General features: G+C 41.9%; 1 long non-coding RNA gene across 1 annotated transcript in view; it reads left to right on the top strand.

Annotated features, from left to right (window-relative positions):
• Positions 1–16,235, top strand: part of LOC120409177 — a 33,136-nt gene extending 16,901 nt beyond the window's left edge. The window contains exons 2-3 of the long non-coding RNA XR_005601179.1: positions 14,833–14,971; positions 16,176–16,235. This is a non-coding gene — a long non-coding RNA (uncharacterized LOC120409177). The remainder of the gene's footprint in view (positions 1–14,832; positions 14,972–16,175) is intronic.
• Positions 16,236–19,061: the final 2,826 nt, after the last annotated feature.

The following is a 19,061-nucleotide window of genomic DNA, read 5'->3' as shown; positions in this document are numbered from 1 at the left end:
TAAACAAAAGAAAAAGAGGCCTGTGGTCTGGCCGGCAAAAAGAGGAACCTTGCATACTCTAGAGCAGACCCAGGATGATCAAGGAGACACCTCATCACAAGAGGAAGTGCCACTGCATGTTTTGTCTTTGGCAGCGGGCTCACATGAATACTGGGTAACCCCCTTATTGGAGGGCAAACCTATACGCATGGAACTGGACACCGGTGCAGCTGTCTCGCTGGTCTCTGAGACTGTGTATAAAGAAAAGCTACAGCATCTTCCGCTTAAGGCAACAAAAACTGTTCTGAAGACGTATACGGGAGAAGCTGTGCCCATGGTCGGCACTATTGATGTTAAGATGGAGCTCAATGGACAGGCCGCTAGATTGCCACTGTTTGTGGTGAGAGGTAACTACCCAGCCTTAATGGGTAGGTCTTGGCTTGGGAAGATTCAACTGAACTGGGCAGAAGTGCACCGGATGACTAAAGAAGAAACCAGTCTAACCCCTATACTAAGGAAACATGCTGCTGTTTTTGGAGATGATTTGGGAAGTATGAAGGGAATCACTGTGACATTGAACATTAAACCTGGCAGTCCACCAAAATATCTGAAAGCCCGAACTGTGCCATATGCCATCAGGCCAAAGATGGAAGCAGACCTGGAGCGCCTGGTCACCAATGGAGTCCTAATACCAGTTACCCATAGCTCATGGGCCACTCCTATCATTCCAATAGTGAAGAAAGATGGCTCTCTCCGGATTTGCGGTGATTTTAAAGTCACTGTCAACCCAGTGTTGTGTGCAGAGCAATACCCGCTTCCCCGCATCGATGACCTCTTCGCAGGCCTGGCTGGGGGACAAAAGTTCAGTAAGATTGATCTGAGTCAAGCATATTTACAGATGCACGTCGATGAAAAGTCCCAAGAGCTGTTGACTATTGTGACTCATAAGGGGCTTTATCGATACTGTCGCCTACCCTTCGGAATAACATCGGCTCCCGCCCTGTTCCAGAGAGCTATGGACCAGATCTTGTGTGGCTTGTCAGGAGTTCAGTGCTATCTGGATGACATCCTGGTCACTGGAAGAAATGAAGAGGATCACTTAAAGAATTTAGAGGCTACCCTACAAAGATTGGAAGAGTATGGCCTACGAGTTCGCAAAGACAAGTGTGAATTCTTCAAGCCCTCCGTTGAATATTTGGGACACATCATCGATTCTGCAGGTCTTCATAAGGCCCCTGCAAAAGTTAAAGCTATTGTGGAGGCTCCCCCACCACGAAATGTAAGCCAGCTGCGCTCGTTTCTAGGACTACTGAACTATTATGGAAAGTTCATCTCACAGTTAGCCACACTGCTAAAACCACTTCACGAGCTCCTTGGGCAGATCAAGGCCTGGAAGTGGACTGAAGCCTGTGATGTTGCATTTAACAAAGCTAAGGATGCATTGTTAAATTCTGAAGTTCTAACGCACTTTGATCCATCCTTACCCCTGCAATTGGCCTGCGATGCCTCCCCTTATGGAGTGGAAGCAGTCGAGTCACACATTATGCCTTCGGGAGAAGAGAGACCTATTGCTTTTGCTTCACTCACTCTAAGCAAAGCAGAAACTAACTACGCCCAAATCGAACGGGAGGCATTAGGAATTGTTTTTGGAATTCGGAAGTTTCATCAGTACCTCTTTGGGCGAAAGTTTACTCTTCTTACAGACCATCGACCTCTGACGTCAATTTTTGGACCCTACACAGGCATTCCCCCATTAGCTGCTAGTCGTATGCAACGTTGGGCATTGTTACTTTCAGCACACACATATGAAATTAAATATCGGAAATCCACTCTGCACGGCAATGCAGATGGCCTCTCGAGGTTGCCTTTGCCGGTCAAACATCAAGATAGCGCCCAAAAGGAAATCTTCTACTTTGAACAGGTAGAGAATACACCCATCACTGCTACTCAGATAAAGAAAGCAACTCACGTTGACCCAGTATTGTCCCAAGTTATGGACCTGGTGATGCATGGAAAATCTCGACAAACCTCTCCGGTCTCATCCGACCTTGTTCCCTACATGTCCAAACGGATGGAGTTATCGGTCCAATCTGGTTGTTTGTTGTGGGGGAGATGTGTCATTATTCCACCACCACTGAGATCACAGATGTTAGAACAGCTACATTCCGGTCACTGTGGAATAGTGCACATGAAGGAAATTGCACGAAGCTATTTTTGGTGGCCTGGATTGGACAGCGCTATTGAAGAGAAGGCAAAAGCTTGTATGTCATGTCAGGGTGTGAGGAATGCACCCCAGTGGGCACCCCTACACCCATGGGACTGGCCTGAAAACCCGTGGCAATGTATTCACGTTGACGTTGCTGGCCCCCTTGAAGGAAGCATGTTCTTGGTGGCAATAGATGCCCATTCTAAATGGCCAGAAGTCTCTATAATGCAGTCCACTTCTGCAGAGAGTACTATCCAAAAACTACGAGGACTCTTTAGTCGTTTTGGTCTGCCAGAACAACTTGTGAGCGACAACGGACCGCAGTTCGTTTCTCAGGAGTTTCAAAATTTTATGAAGGCAAATGGGATACACCACATCACGTCAGCACCATATCATCCGTCCACCAACGGATTAGCTGAAAGATTTGTGCAGACAATGAAAAACGCTTTGAAATCAGCAAGGGGACAACACTCCATTCAAAAGTGTCTTGATATCTTCTTACTTTCCTACAGAAACACCCCTCATGCTACGACCCAGGCATCCCCAGCCTTTCTAATGTTGGGACGACAGCTGCGCACTTGCTTTGATCTGCTGAAACCTTCTGAACCCCAACAAACTGTGCAACATCAGCAGCAATATCAAGTCATCAGACGGGCACCCAGAGCAAAAGACCGAACCTTTAGCCCGGGACAGCCAATTTTGGCTCGGAATTATACTTCCAGAGCTAAATGGGTCCCAGCCACAGTCATCACTCAAACAGGACCTGTTTCCTACACAGTCCGGACTGCAGAGAATGTTACCTGGAGGCGACATGTAGATCAGCTGTTGCCAGGTCATGCCAGTCCTCAGGACCCATCTGCAGTTGAGGGGTCTGACTTCACCTCTTCTGGTGAGGCACCGAATCACGAGTCACCTGTTCCTGACTGTTCTCCTCCATTACTGCCGGCGGCTGAGATACCCCTTTGCCCAGCACGAGCTGATACCACCTCCTCACCCGTTCATGCTGCGGACCCTGAGCCCCTAGTGCTTTCGGGTGCAATAACACCAGAAGTTCGCCGTAATCCACCTAGAGACAGAAGGCCTCCTCATCGGCTGGATCTCTAGCTAGGGCGAACCCACGGTTATGGGGCAAAATAATCCCCAGGGTTTAGCCGGGAATGGAGGCAGTCTACCCTCCTTCTCTAGTCTAGTGTGTGTTTGTTTTTTTTTTTATTTAGGGGATGTTCTTATTAGGGGGGGAGGAATATGTTGTGTATTTGGTTGTCATGGTTTCTGTTGCTATGGCAACTGAGTTAGAGTATTATGGTCTGTAAATAAAATGGTGGTTTTGTTAGCTGTCTGCTCTCTGGCCTCAAGTGATTTCTTCCTAAACTGGCTGCCCCCAAGGATATAACACTGCCGAACTTGCGTGACCCGTGGACCGCCCGCAGGTGTGCCACCGAAGACTGCCTGATTGCCATGCTTGGGGTGGCAAAACACATAGAGCCGCCCCTGGTAGGAACAAGTTACAAGTCTTGGCCATTTGTGTGGTTTTACTGATTTCAGTATTCTAGGCACACAGGAGAAATAACTATATTTTTTTCTCCCCAGACAAAGCAATGCAGTTTACAACATGATGTGATCTTTAAGAATCTACCAGTCAATCAATCCACAATTTTTAGCAAATCCATGCTGCTCTAAATTAAATTGGAATTTAATTGAATGGCATAAAAATAACAGTTCTGAAAAAAATATGCCTAGGTCCCTGCAATAACATTAATGCAGCTTTGATTAGCACATTTTATTAAGAGAATTTTCATTAAGAGGGAACCTCAATTTTCTAATACGTCAGACTCCAAGGACATCTGTAATTGCATCCACAACATTTATGATTCCATCCATTTTCTCTCTCTGCCTGTATTATAAGCATTTTAAAGGGCTTGTCTCTGTAGTATTCTAGAACTAAACATTGATTACAAAAAATGGAGTAAGACATTTTTGGAAGGACAATCAGTTCTTTAATCTACTCTTGACCTAATCATGTGCTTAAACATATTGTCAGATTTCTTTACTTTGCTTCCTTGGTACTGTGGTGAAGATCCGACTTATAATGTGCCCTGAGAATGGTGAAGATAAGTGTCTTCCTGAAGTCCTTTAGCAAGTTCCAGAGTCTTAGATCTGCTTTTGAGAAGGTGTTGCTTTCTGTTTCTTCAAATCTACAGCTGATCTGTTAAATGTTGTATATCAGATGATCTCAGGTACTCTGAAGAGTCTCAGATAGTAGGATCCTATTCAATGTGGGCTATGTAAATCAGTAGCAGAAACTTGAAATTGATCTAGTAATGACTAGGTAGCAAGTAAAAGTTATAGAGCATCAACATATGTACTGAAGGTGTGTGTGTGTTTTTTTGTCTTAGGTCACTTAAGACCTTGTATTTCAATATACTATACAGCTGTGCTACCTGGAATGTACATTGTGTGAATGTACCGTTTTGTGTGCACATCTATAGTTTTATTTCTTAGCATTGTGATGGGGTATCCGCCCCACATTTTCCCTGAAAGGGTTAACGCTGGCCAGAGAGGCCAATTACCCTACTAGGCAGCGAGCTGGGGGGAATTAAGACTGTGAGAGAAGCCTTAATTAGAAGAAGCGCACCTGTGCAGGAACAGGCGGGGCCTATATAAGCCAGGAAGCTGGCAACAGAAGGGGCTGCTGGGAAAAGCTGTTGTCACTCTCTGGGAAGAGTGTTCTGTGACTGCAGAGACATAGGCTGCTGTTTCTGCCTGAGAGAAAAGAGTGGTGAAACTGGCAGACCCAGAAAACAAAAGGGAGAGCCTGAAGGTTAGGAAAGGGCTCAGGAGAAAGGTGTAGTGTGAAACAGACCTTGACTACTAACTAGAGAGTCCCTGAGCTGGAACCTGAAATAAAGGGCAGGCCTGGGTTCCCCAGCCAGCCACTTGGGAAGTGGCACTGGTGGGGCAGTGTATAGGAAGACTGCCTGAGCCTGTTTGGGAGAAGATACTCCCACTCCCCTCCCACCACCAGAAAGGGAAACCATGATAGTAACTTAGGTGGAGAGCCGAGTCACAAAGCAGAGGCTGCAGTTCCTAGAGCAAAAGGGGCCATAGACAAGACACCATCAGAGGAAGGTACAACATCCGGAAGAGCTAATCACCAGGAGGAGACACCTCCAGTGGTGAGTGGACCCTGTCATAAGCATGCTAAATGGGTTACCTCTCAAATTAGATGGGCACCATTGAGGCCTGTTGAAAAATTGGCCTTGAAAGTTCATAAGATGCTATAACGCAATGATTCTTGTGGTGGGTTTTCACTTTCTGATAATTCAATCAAAAGACTATTGTTTTCTATTTGCTCTAGACTGACTAATTCAAGCAAACTTTCCTCATCTCTCAACCTCTATACTCTCTACATTGGAAAGCACAATTAGGTTTCCTAAAATATAGTGTGTCAGTTTTCAATGACTCTGGCTGTCTTAGCCTGTATATTTATTTCTCCTTCAAATAAATAGTTTTCTGTAACCTTCATTTCTTTTCCATTTTCTCTTACGTTTGCCTCATGCCTAGAATATAGCCTTGGTTTTTCACTCATCTTGTGAAGTTTGTTTGTGACATGTTCACAGCAATTTGATCAGAATCAGCACAGGCCCACATTCTGTGCATCACAGGCAACTTGCAAAGGTTTATACCAAATTCAAAGTGAGCCCAATATGGGTCATCACAGTATTTGGTTTGCATATTAGTGCTAGTAGGTCACTAGCACTAGAAAAAGGTATAAAAAGTTGCAACATCTTAATCACTAGAAGATAATGGCCTATTCAAACAATGCTTTCATGGTTATGGCATGAAAACAGTTAATTTCTAGAAATCATGAATTATCTGAGATTGGCTTGTCTAAACTAATTGTTATATTGAAATAATTACTAAAGTGAGTCTCAAACTCTCATCTAAAAACATCTTAATCCCTTAAATTTGGTGTTATATGCCACTTGTAGGAATAGATTCTGTTCTCATTAACAGTCTTGTAAACTCTGCTGAAATTAATTGAATAGGACTGGGAAAGTGTGGTTGAAATGTTTCCATTTAAACTGGTTGGGTTTTCAGCTACACAATTTTTCCCCCTTAACATGGCTGCCTTTCACAGAAAAGTTTGAGGTTTTTATATAAATTTCTGTATAGAAGGAAAAACTCATTTCTAGCAAGCTCAAGTATTGAGGGATGAATAAAAAATGCTACTTGTTAGTGAACAGGGATTAAATTCATCTGCATTCTGTGGAATGCAGTTGTGTGGGGGTTCTTTGTTTTGTTTGGTTTGTTTTTTAAGACAATATACGATCATCATTAACAGATGGATACTTGTGTTGTTTAGTTTGACAGGGTATTTGTCTGAAATTCCAAAATGAAAATAGTACAAAATTTATAGTATATTTGATTTTTGAAGGTTGGAAATGCCTAGATTTTTAATGGTGTCCACTGTGTATTTTTATTAGGAGATAAACCCTCCACAAAGATATCTTTCAGTTTCTGAATAGTACATGTAGAACAAGCAATTACAAGAGAATAATTTATAATGTAACAAACAGATCACCCTTGAATAAAAAAGTTGTAGGATCAAACCTAATTAGAATTCTCACATGTGAGATCAGTACATTTTGGTATGCCAAATGTCAGGAGGGTTACAAAACCAAGCAACAGCAAAGTAAATCCAATTAAACTTCAAGTTGGGGTTATGTGGTTTGTCATAGTCAGAAAATGTGTCATAAAAGTGTTAATTGTTTTATTTCTTAGGTGTCAAAGGCCCATTGTGGGCAGATCTATTAAGAGAAATTGCCACAGCAGGAAATATGTGGTTCAAGTAACAAAGCCAGGAAAATTATAGATGGAGATGACCTGTTAGGTCATCGAGCCCATCCCCCTCCAGTACAGGATTGCTCACTACAGTATATTTTCTAGGGATTTATTCAGTTCAGTATGAAATGTCTCAAATGTTGCTTCAGCCCACTTCCCTTCAAAGACTAAGAAATGTAGTCTTATGCTGCAGAGATAAATTCTGAAATGGCAAGAAACATTTATTATGGCAATAATATCTTAGCCAAGGATTCTTCCCTAAAAAGAATGGCATAGAATTTAAGAAGCGTCACAGCTCAAATCCCAGTTCCACTAACTTGACAGGGAACTGACCATCTGTATCATGTCTTCCTTTTTCCAACATGAAGGTTGGGTAGGGCCGAGGATACGAGCCGATTCCATCCATGTCTATTTTGAGCCATCATTTGAGCTTGTTGGGTGCTGCCTGGATGGTATTATGTATCCTGTTATACCACTTTCTCCTTGGATGTCCATGGCCTCTCTCTCCTGCCACTGTTTCACAGAGAACAACTTTAGACAATCCAAATGGGGTCATTCTAGCAATATGGTCAAACCATTGTTGTTCGCACCTTTTGTTGACTGTAGTCACTTACTGCACTTTCAGTCTTCTAAAGATGTCATTTCTTAGTCTGTCTAGCTTTGTCATGCCTAGGATACCATGCAGGCACCTTAGTTCAAATGTTTGCAGTTTTTGCTTCAGATGCTTTGTCAATGCCCATGTTTCACAACCATCAAGTAATATGGGTACAATCTGCATCATATATAGTCTGGTTTTATCTGCCATGGTTACCAGAGTAAGGTTCTGTGGCCTGGTCTACACTACACGTTTAAACCGGTTTTAGGAGCGTTAAACCAATTTAACGCCACACCCATCCACACTAAGAGGCCCTTTATATCAATATAAAGGGCTCTTTAAACCAGTTTCTGCACTCCTCCCCAACGAGAGGAGTAGTGCTAATATCAGTATTACCATATCGGATTAGGGTTAGTGTGGCCGAAAATCGATGGTATTGGCCTCCGGGCGGTATCCCACAGTGCACCACTGACCGCTCTGGACAGCAATCAGAACTCGGATGCAGTGGCCAGGTAGACAGGAAAAGCCCCGCAAACTTTTGAATATCATTTCCTGTTTGCCCAGCATGGAGCTCCGATCAGCACGGGTGGCGATGCAGTCCGAAATCAAAATCCAAAAAGAGCTCCAGCATGGACCATAAGGATGTGATCGCTGCATGGGCAGACAAATCTGTTCTATCAGAGCTCCGTTACAGAAGACGAAATTCCAAAGCATTTTTAAAAAATCTCCAGACAGAGGCCACAGCAGGGACTCAGCACGCTGCTGCGTGACAAACGTAACGGAAAGCCAAAGAATCAAATGGACGCTCATGGAGGGAGGGAGGGGGGACTGAGGACTCAAGCTATCCCACAGTTCCTGCAGTCTCCAAAAAGCATTTGCATTCTTGGCTGAGCTCCCAATGCCTGTAGTGTCAAACACATTGTCCGCGGTGGTTCAGGGCATAGCTCGTCAATTTACCCCCCCACCCACTCCCATAAGTAAAAGGGAAAAAAATCCTCTCTTGACTCTTTTAAATGTCACCCTATGTTTATTGAATGCTGCTGATAGATGCGATGCTGCAGCAGTCAACGGCAGCATCCTCGCCCCCCCTCATGGGTGGCTGATGGTACAATATGGCTGATATCCAGCATCATCATCAGCCTTGTGGCAGATGGTGCAGTACAAAAGAACTGGTATCCATCCTCATCATCAGCCCGTGAGTGCTCCTGGCTGGCCTCCGGTGAGGTCGGCTGGGGGCACCTGGGTAAAAAAACTCCTGATCATTCCCAGTAGATGCTACAGAACAGCTGGTAACCATCTTCATCATAGCAACAGGGGGCTGAGCTCCATCAGCCCCCACCCTTCATGTGTAAAGAAAAGATTATGTTCTGCCTGGACTATCATAGCAGCGGGATGCTGGGCTCCTCTCCCCCACACTGCTTAATGTCCTGTCTGGATTATCATAGCAGCTGGAGGCTGCCTTCTCCTCATTTTATCTCACTAACAAGTCACTGTTTCTTATTCCTGCATTCTTTATTACTTCATCACACAAATGGGGGACACTGCAACGGTAGCCCAGGAAGGCTGGGGGAGGAGGGAATCAACAGGTGGGGTTGTTGCAGGGGCACCCCCTGTGAATGGCATACAGCTCATCATTTCTGCGGGATCTGACACGGAGCAGCTATGCTCTCTGGTTCTCTGATACACTGGTTCTTTAGTACACTTGCCCCATATTCTAGGCAGGACTGATTCTATTTTTAGATACCATAAAGGAGGAATTGACTCAGGGAGTCATTCCCATTTTTGTCTTTTGCGCCCCCGGCTGATCTCAGCCAGGGGCACCTATAACAGCAGCAGATGGTACAGCACAAAAGGACTGGTAACCGTCATCTCATTGCCAATTTACAATGGCATGGTAGATGGTACAGAATGGCTGATAACCATCTCTGCTATCATGCAAAAGCAAATGAATGCTGCTGTGTAGCGCTGCTGAATCGCCTCTGTCAGCAGCATCTAGTACACATACGGTGACAGTGACAAGAGGCAAAACAGGCTCCATGGTTGCCATGCTATGGCGTCTGCCAGGGCAATCCAGGGAAAAAGGGCGCGAAATGATTGTCTGCCGTTGCTTTCCCGGAAGAAGGAATGACTGACGACATTTACCCAGAACCACCCGCGACAATGATTTTTGCCCCATCAGGCACTGGGATCTCAACCCAGAATTCCAAGGGCGGGGGAGACTGCAGGAACTATGGGATAGCTACGGAATAGCTACCCACAGTGCAACACTCCAGAAATCGATGCTAGCCTCGGACCGTGGACGCACTCCACTGATTTAATGTGCTTACTGTGGCCGCGTGCACTCGATTTTATACAATCTGTTTTACTAAACCGGTTTATATAAAATCAGAATAATCCCGTAGTGTAGACGTACCCTAAGTGTTTTTATTTAGGCACACAAATGTTCTGCTGGCAGTAGTTCTCCGCTTATCAGTCTTCTTCATAGCTGATGTAATGGTATGATGGAACCCAAATAGCAAAAACTGTCTACTTGTTCAGTTTCTACATTGTTAATGACTAGTTTAACCTGTTTCTTAATTTTTGATGTTACCGTTAGTTTAGTCTTTTCACACAGTCTAATCCCCATTCTGTCTATTGTATATACATAGTTGCTGCTTCATGGTTATATTCTTAAGTGGCCATTTTCATTACAATATTGTCTATAATCGATAATTTGCCCTGATATCATGCAGCTTCCTCAGTATTATTAGGGAAATGGGAAAAGATGTTTTCTAAGTATAGAGCAAAAAATATTGCACAGAGAATGCATCTGTTTAACTCCAGTTTTCACTTCAAACCACTTTGTCAACTCACCACTGACTCATACGGCATGCCAAGCTACAGCGTAGAGACTGCAGTATTTTAATCAACTTGCTGATAAAACCGTGCCACTTGAATACTTTCCACAGAGCCTTTCTGTTAACAGTCGAATACTCTCTTAAAGTCAATCAATATGCAAAACATATTAAACTCTGTGTGTCTCTCCAAGATTTGACAAACATATCTCATCTATGGTGGAACATCCAGGTCTACAGGCAACTTGTGATGTGTGTTTTTCAAGTACATGATTTTTGGATTAATTTCTGCTTCCAGTGTTTGTTGCCTTCACAGCTGACAGCCTCAAGGACAGCAGGGTCAAACTGACTATATATGACACTTTTTTTTAAATTCCAAAACATCTATATTCTTGAATTTTTTTGAGATTTGAATTCCTCTTTTATATATGTGTTTGTATGAACATTGCATCATAGGTAAGTGAAGGATGATTTTTGCTGATGTCAATCTAAATAAAAATGTGGTATTTTTGATATGACACATTAGCCTGTCATTATACTTGATGCTCTGGGGGTCCATCCTGCAAAATGCTGAGGGGCCTCCAATGACATTAATTAAGGCTCCAATCCAGCAAAGACCTAAGCATGTGCCTAACTTAAAGCATTTGAATAGTCCTATTGAAGTTGATGGGCCAGCTCATGTACTTGAAGTTAAAAACATGCATAACTCCTTGCAGGATTGGGGCCTTATTTCATAATAGCTCTTTCTACTACATTAGAGTTTTAGCATGTAAAGGTATTTGTTCATTAACTTTAATCTCATTATCTTTTTTAAAGATTAAGTTGTGATCTCTGCATTAATTTGCTCAGTGTAATATTTGTGTTACTTTGTGAAATCGAGAAGACCATTATAAATTGGACATACATTATTTGGAACTTTGCAAATACTATGAAAAATTTTGTTAAGAATGTATATGCTACTTCAAAAGCCCCAGATCAACCAGTTGTTTTCCCACCACATCCTAAAAGCATATGGGATGAATACAATCTCTATTTCAGACTGAGTTTGTTTTTTTCTTTCACAGATGTTGATTCATTAATAATTCAATGATCAAAACAGTACTAAAAGCAAACACACTTGACACTGAAAGCTGAAGAAGACCAACATGAAATGATTTCCTTTGGTTTAATGGCATTCAGTGAATGTAAACATCAATTAAATTAAAGAGTGTATACACACACGTACGGACACAAACTCACTGTCAGGCAATTTGGACTACAGCATGTATTTCCATGAAAGATCACAGGGGCAGAGCATTCAGTTCTCTGTTCGTCTTATGAATAACATCTTTATAAATATCCATTTAAAATTAAATACAAGGGAGACTGATCCTCAGCTGGTGCAAACTTGCATAGTTTTATTGACTTCACCTCTCCAGCCCAAACCTGTTATATTTCTCTGAGCCTTTCCACGGTGAATTCTTTCATAACCTCTTGCTCTATCATCTCTGTCTCATTGTCCTGGTTGCGGAATTTTCTTTCTCCATTTCCCCCACCCCACCCCTACTCCATTCAGACATAGGAAGAACTATCTTCTCCCAGCTCAACCAAACTCCCGAGTTGCTTCACCTTGAATAGGTGGCCATTGAGTTCTAATGGCCTACTGTTGTCCCTGGCCTGGAAGGGACCTGTTTAACGCAATGGTGACTACACATAGGGTCATTCATGATAGAAATAACTTCATAATATCAACCAGAATTCATAAGTCATACATTGGTTCCTCAAATCATCACACCCACTTCTCTCAGGAGCCTAATAGCAGCAGCCATCACCTTATCTTTGGCTCCACGCCTTCATGGAGTGATCTAAATAGCTTTTTTCAATTCATGAATATGCAATCTGATAATGCATATGCAGGAAGGTTGTAAATCTTCAACCTCATGATCATATTTCTTTTGACTATGTGGTGGGAGATTCTCAGAGCATCTTTAAAGTTATGGTCTTAACTCTTTTTTTTTTTTGTCAGTTCAATTTCTGAGCTGTAGATTTAGTTCCACTGGGGTTTAATAGGAGTTGGAATTCTGTTTCAAATGAGTCCAAACACTCCTATATCAAACTATTCTGGCTTTTAAAAGTATTTTTAACCTTAAATGATCCTTACAGATAGTCTTTAACCATAAATGGTCCCAAAGAAAGTATTGTTTCTTCTTAACAATTCTGGGAAAGGTGGTTCTTGAATTTGAGTCTGCTAAAGAAGTCCTGCCAGATAACTAACTAATTTTCAATTAATACAAATAGTTTATATTCAAATGACTTCTTATGCTAGTAACCAGTTATAGCAAGGTCATTTGATTCCACATTGATACATAAGACTCACTATTCTCACAGCAATGGCATCAGAAAGTTATTACATTAGATGAAGGCATTTAAGTATAAAACATTTGCAAATGAACATCACAAAATGAGCTTAGACTATCTTAAGCAGTTACAGTTACGTGGAAACATCAGGTTAGAAGTAACCAAAACATTTCCAAACTATACTTATTGTCCTTGAAGGTAAATGGAAGACTTTTGAGTGCTTACAAAGGAAATGTTTTAATGAGTATTTCTAGAATTCTTGTGTATAGATTTAAACCTGAGATTTTCGGAAAGAGAAAGAAGCGGTGATAAGGAGATCCTAGATCATCTTTTGTGTCCTTGATAAACCAGGTGCTACATAGGATTTCTATGTGATATCCTAGAGAAAGATCTTCACATCCCTTATCAAAGGGGAGATAGCCTGCTCTCCAAGAAGACCCTTGCATTTATAATTTGTTACAGTCTACACTACAGTAGTTTTCCGTTGTGGGTTGTGCCTCTAGAATGCATCTAGATGTGTGCTTATTTCACTCCCAATCGTCTTCTGGCTGCCAATGATGTGAGAGTCAGCATTGTCCCTCTGGCTACTAGTCTTGGTGCCAGTTCCCCCCTCTTCCCAGGGCTTATCCATAGTCAAAATGGAAAGGTCAATAGTCTGAGTATACCATGATACCCTTGTAAGGCTTATGGAATAGTAATCTTTGAGCAAGGGATGAGTATCTTGCTCAGCTGAATATCCTAGGTTCAAAGAGAAAAGAAACAAAGTAATGAAGGTCTCGCTAGTATTTAGAAAGTTCAAGTGGCAGAGAAGCACCTTTCCTAGTCAGCCATCTCCATGCTATGGATTTTAGGAGCTCAGCTCTCTAGCTCTGCTTCCCTCTGATTGCACCCACTTCACACTGTGCTTCAATCCTCTCCAGGTGGAACAGGCCTCACAAGTGTGCCAGGTGTCAGCTGATGGTGTGTATAGGAGCTTGTTAACCCCTACCTATCTGGAACTTGTCCCATCACATACCCTGTCCTCAAGATGGAGGACAGGATCACTCTTTCTGGTCTTAGCTCACCCATTTCCCATGAAAATTTCTGTGTTTTTTTTTATCTCCAGCCCTATGCTGTACCCTAAACCTGTAAGGTTGAAGGGCTAAATACCATCATATAATGTGGGGATGTGTTTCTTCCATTGTGTCTAGCCAGCTGAGGGAGGCATGGTCCGTAACTGACGTGGTTACCTAGAAAGTAATATCTAATATTTGACCACTAGAGCCTCCTTTTTGATAACAGAATAGGTCTTCTCTTGTGAAAATATTTTTCTACTTAGGTACAGAACTGGTGGTTGTTCACCATCTACCTCTATAAAGAGGATAGCACCCAGGCTTCTGTCAGAGGCGTTAGTCTGTAAAACAAATTCTTTTGAAAAATCTGGAATGAAGAGGACAGATTACTTGTACATATAGATTTCGAAAGTTTTAAAGGTCCTTTCACACCTGTCACTCCATTGAATCTTCTTAGGGCTTTTATTGGAGTCAAAACCCTGGACAAATCTCCAGTAATAGTTGGCTAGCTCCAAGAAGCATCTTACCTGTTTCTTCATCTATGGGATGGGACATGCAGACAAGGCCTGCACCTTACTGTTTCAGTTGGCTCCTCCCACATGTTAACCTGGGAAGATGACTTCTCTATAAGTCAGGACTAGCTGTGAGGCCCATTTCAGCCAAGGACTGGAGCACCATTTTTTCTTTCAGGTGGCTGTTCCAGTCTGTGCTCTATATGCAGACGTCCATAGGTAGAGTCATAGAGTTGATGAGATCTGACCAAGTTGTCCATTAGTTGCTGAAATGTTGTGATTACTCTATGTAAGCAGAAGGTCTCGGGTTTTGAAGTGGAAGGGAGAACTGTTGAGAAAGCTGTCTTTTTATTGTGGTGTGGGTGACAAGGGATCAGCCAATATCCCTTTGTTACATTAAGGCTACTGGTATACTTAGAAGGCCATAATTCATCAGATGGGGTCAAACTTTGAAATTGTGTTAACTTTTCAGAAGTCTCTGCAAAAGATTCAAACCATCAGGTTTTGGGGAAAGCACAACGAGACTTCACCAGTCACTCTGGGATTCTCTGACAACCCTTCATCTAGCATAGTCTGCAACTCCTCCCACACTGTTTGCCACATCTTCTGAAGTAAGAGTCGAAGGTTCTACTTAACCCACTATCTTGATGTAGTCATTTATCAGCAGTGTCTGGATGGATGTAGAGAAGAATGTATGGGAGAAATCTTCAGTGAGACTTAAGGCTTTTCTTTGCATGGGTATGATTTTGGTGTTCATTTGAACTTGTGCTGGTTCTTGGTAGGTGGGTGTCAGGGGTCCCAATTCCAACTCTGATAGGGTGACCACATGTTAAGGGGAAAATATCGGGACTGCTGCAGGGGTTTTTTTTGTTTGTTTTTTTTATACACTCACCCATCCGGGAGTTCGGTGACTATTCGGCAGAGAGCCCTTCAGTCACTGACGATCTTCAGTGGTATTTCAGCGGCAGGTAATAAGCCTTGCCGCCAAAGACAGAAGCACCCACCGCTGAAATACCGCCAAAGATCGTCCGCGACTGAAGGGCTCTCTGCTGAATTGCCGCCGAAGACCAGGAAACAAAATATTGGGACAAATGGCGTCCTGATCGTACTCTGGTCGGGACGCAGGACAAACTCCTCAAAATCGGGACAGTCCCAATTTTTATCGGTACCTCTGGTCACCCTAAGCTCTGATGGGCAAGTCATTAGCATAGTTCCTTCTTGGTCCTCCAGGCTTGAGTAGGTTCACATGATATAGACCGGTCTATTTGCCTCTCAGGCAGGAGTACCTCGTAGTCTATATGGCCAATATAACAAATCACCTCAAAAAGACCTTGCCATCTGGCTACCAATTTGGATTCTGTACTGGGCAATAACATTAGTACACTGTCCATGGGTTGGACAGTCCATAGGCATGCACCCTGATTTATAAACTTGTTCTTGTGCTTGCTGGGTTTCCAATAGGTTTCTGTGTGTGTGTGAATTACCAACATCCTAAGGTTGTCCCTGAGTGGAATGACACACTGAGTAGTACTAAATCCCTTTGGGTCCTGATTTTCCCAGCCCTCCCTTAGGAGCTCTAATATTCTGTGCTGCTGCTCCTAAAAGCACAGCACAGGCTCTCTCCACCACCACCCCCACTCCAATTATGCATATGTCTGAAGGATTGGTTCTTCTAAGGCGTAATTTCAGTGGGAACAGGGCACCTAGCTCCCATAGGCTCCTTTGACAATCCCAGCCTTCACCTATGAAATCAGTGTTTTCAGGTAACTTTTTAAAATAAACATGAAACCTCAGAAGTTCTTTTCTTCTTCCCAGGCTTACCACTGAGAAATCAGCAACTGGATTAAAAACACATTTGATCAGAGAATGCTACCAGGGTTGGAATGCCTAACACTGCTCTTCAAAACAGCACTGCACAGCTAAATTTCAAACTGCTTAAAGACAGATTTATAGCAGAAATGACTGCAGTTGATCCAATGCAAAAAGTGTTTTTGTTTATCAAAATAATTTTAATTTCCACTCCACCCCCTAATACAAATCAACATGTTACATGCCTTATTTCTCACATGTGGAGGGAACCGTATCATTCCTTTCAATCTGAAAAGCACCATCTGTTCAGAGAGAGGTGAGGAAGGGGCACTGGGATTTAATGCTAATTAATGCACAAATTATTAGAAACCAAGATACTTAGAAGCAAACAAAGCATTTTCTCATCAGAACTGTACATTAATCTAATTTGCGGAATATGATGTGGTGGTTTGCCTCATGGGCTGAAAAGCCTGAGACTAAGCTGACCTTGATTTACAGCATGAGCCCCACCTGGGAGAGGAATCAGAAGATTCCAGTATTAAAGGAACAGAAAGGTACAATAAAGGGGAGAAAGCTCAGGAAGCTGAAGGAGTCTAAAGAGAGTAGGAAATTTCTCCAGGCAGAAATACTCTTACCAAGCACAGGAGGGATAGCAAAGATCTCCAGGGATGGAGGCCCCAGAGAGACTCTGTCCAAGCAGGGGAAGACTGCCAAAATCCCAGGCAGGAAGGCCTGGGAAGATGAAGAGAAACCTTGGGTTCTGTGGGCTTATGAATGGACTTTGTTGTGGAGGATTGAAATTTATTTACAGTTTCTTATATTAATAAACCCAGTCCTCAAAAAAGAGTATTTTCTGAGTTGTTTTTTTAAAGGCACCTGAAGTGCAGTTTATTTGAAGAGTCCAAGAGGGGAAACTGAGGAAGACTGACTCTCACATGATCCTAGGCCATGGGAAGGTATACAGGAGGTAGCCATGGCAGCTACAGAGGACTATAAAGAGACATTATGTTGTACAAGATATGGATCTTGTTAAAGTTATCAGTCTTGGAATGAAGAAAACTTATTCTGAAGAACAATTTTCATTAAAATGGAATGGAAGCTAGATATGAAGATTTGTAATCCATATAATATTAAAAGGTGTCATTTGGATAAGGTGACTTTTTTTCCTATGTGCACCATGCTATAAAAATCTGAAGCTAGAGAATAAAGGAAAGGTCTTCAAAAAGATTAATTGGCATCACTCATTGAAAGATCCTATAGCATTTGGGTTAACACTTTTGATTAAAGTCCTTCACTGTATTGTTTATATATCTGTATCTGTGGCACCTAACCACTTGCATCCGAAGAAGTGGGTATTTCACAACTCATCAAACGTCTGTTATTTCTAATAGTAATGCTGTTTTCTTGTTGCTTTACAGACACTTTTGTTTATATATCTGTATCTTTTTCATATTTCAATAAGTTAGTTCTTTACAGAGTCTGTTAATTTGGTTCAAGTAGTCAATGTTCTGTACAATGCCTTATATCCTAAATGAGCAAATTGTGGGGTTTTTTTTACACTTTTAATGCTATATAATGTAAACTACATTGTATATCCTACTTAATTTAGAATCTCTTCATATTTCAATATTTGTTGTTTGACAAACTCCAACCCCACTGCCATACAAAAATTACAAAATGTGAAACAAAATCTACACAATGGCAAAGGTGGGGTAAGGTGAGGAGGGAATTCATGATCTATACGTTTTAATTGTATGATGAATTAGTGTTGAGCTACCCCATTTAAAGAGCTGCTAAAATCTCTGGCCATTTTAAAGAATATACTGGTAAAACTTAGTTTTATAACACAGTGAATTCTAGCCTCTGAACTTTACATGTCTCTAGTGCAGAGTTATAGAAATGCATGTATGAAAGTAAGGAAAGAGCACCCGGGTTTGTCGTTCTGAGTAAATGGCTCAATGGAAGAATTTAAAATAGCTATTTACTTACATGCTGAGATGGGGTAGGGTCAACTAGGAAGCCCTGTGTATGGGAATTTCCATGTGGACCAATCCAGCCCTTTTATGCTGCTGGACCAATGAAAAGAGGCACAACAACAGCCAGAATCTGACCCAAAGATTTAATCTTGAAGCAGACTAGGGAGTTGAAGCACACACTGAATTCAAGGGAAGGGGGAGGGGAATCTTTGTTTACCTAGACTTAAGCCTGGAGACTCTTCGGAGCAGGGAAGTGGTTTTGTGCTGAGTGAACCAAGAAAAACATTTATTGCTCAGCATGGCATGCAGCTAAACTAATCTTTGTTTTACAGAGGAGATGCTTTTTCAACATTTTCCAAGAGTTAAAGGACTTCAGTGAAAATCATCCAAGCCTTTATCCAGATGTTAAGCCTCCCTCTCTACAACAAAACCCCCTCTTGGAAAGTTGTAAAGGCTCATTGGTTCATCATCATTTATTCTAACATGATGAGAAGAAAATGTGCCATTTAAAAACTTGATATGTGTTTAAATTTATTAACCTAATTTTTAACATCTATTTAACTGTTTTGTGTAATTAAAATATAGGTAAACATTACATTTTTCTTAAAAGTCATCTTATTATATTGGCTTAAAATTCGTTATTGTCATTAAAAAGTTTCTGAAAGTTTTATTCAAACCCTGTTCCACTCTGCTGAGAAGCTAAATGAGGCTAACTTTTAACTGGCTACTTTAATACATCAGATTAAATATATCAGAGGGATTAATATTAGGGAGGGAGAGGAATTATTTAAGCTTAGTACCAATGTGGACACAAGAACAAATGGGTATAAACTGGACACTAGGAAGTTTAGACTTGAAATTAGATGAAGGTTTCTAACCATTAGAGGAGTGAAGTTCTGGAATAGCCTTCCAAGGG

The sequence above is a fragment of the Mauremys reevesii genome, linkage group 7, assembly GCF_016161935.1.
Source record: "Mauremys reevesii isolate NIE-2019 linkage group 7, ASM1616193v1, whole genome shotgun sequence".
NCBI lineage: Eukaryota > Metazoa > Chordata > Testudines > Geoemydidae > Mauremys > Mauremys reevesii.
The sequence above is the reverse complement of the archived record's forward strand: the minus strand, read 5'-3'. Positions and strand labels throughout refer to the sequence as shown.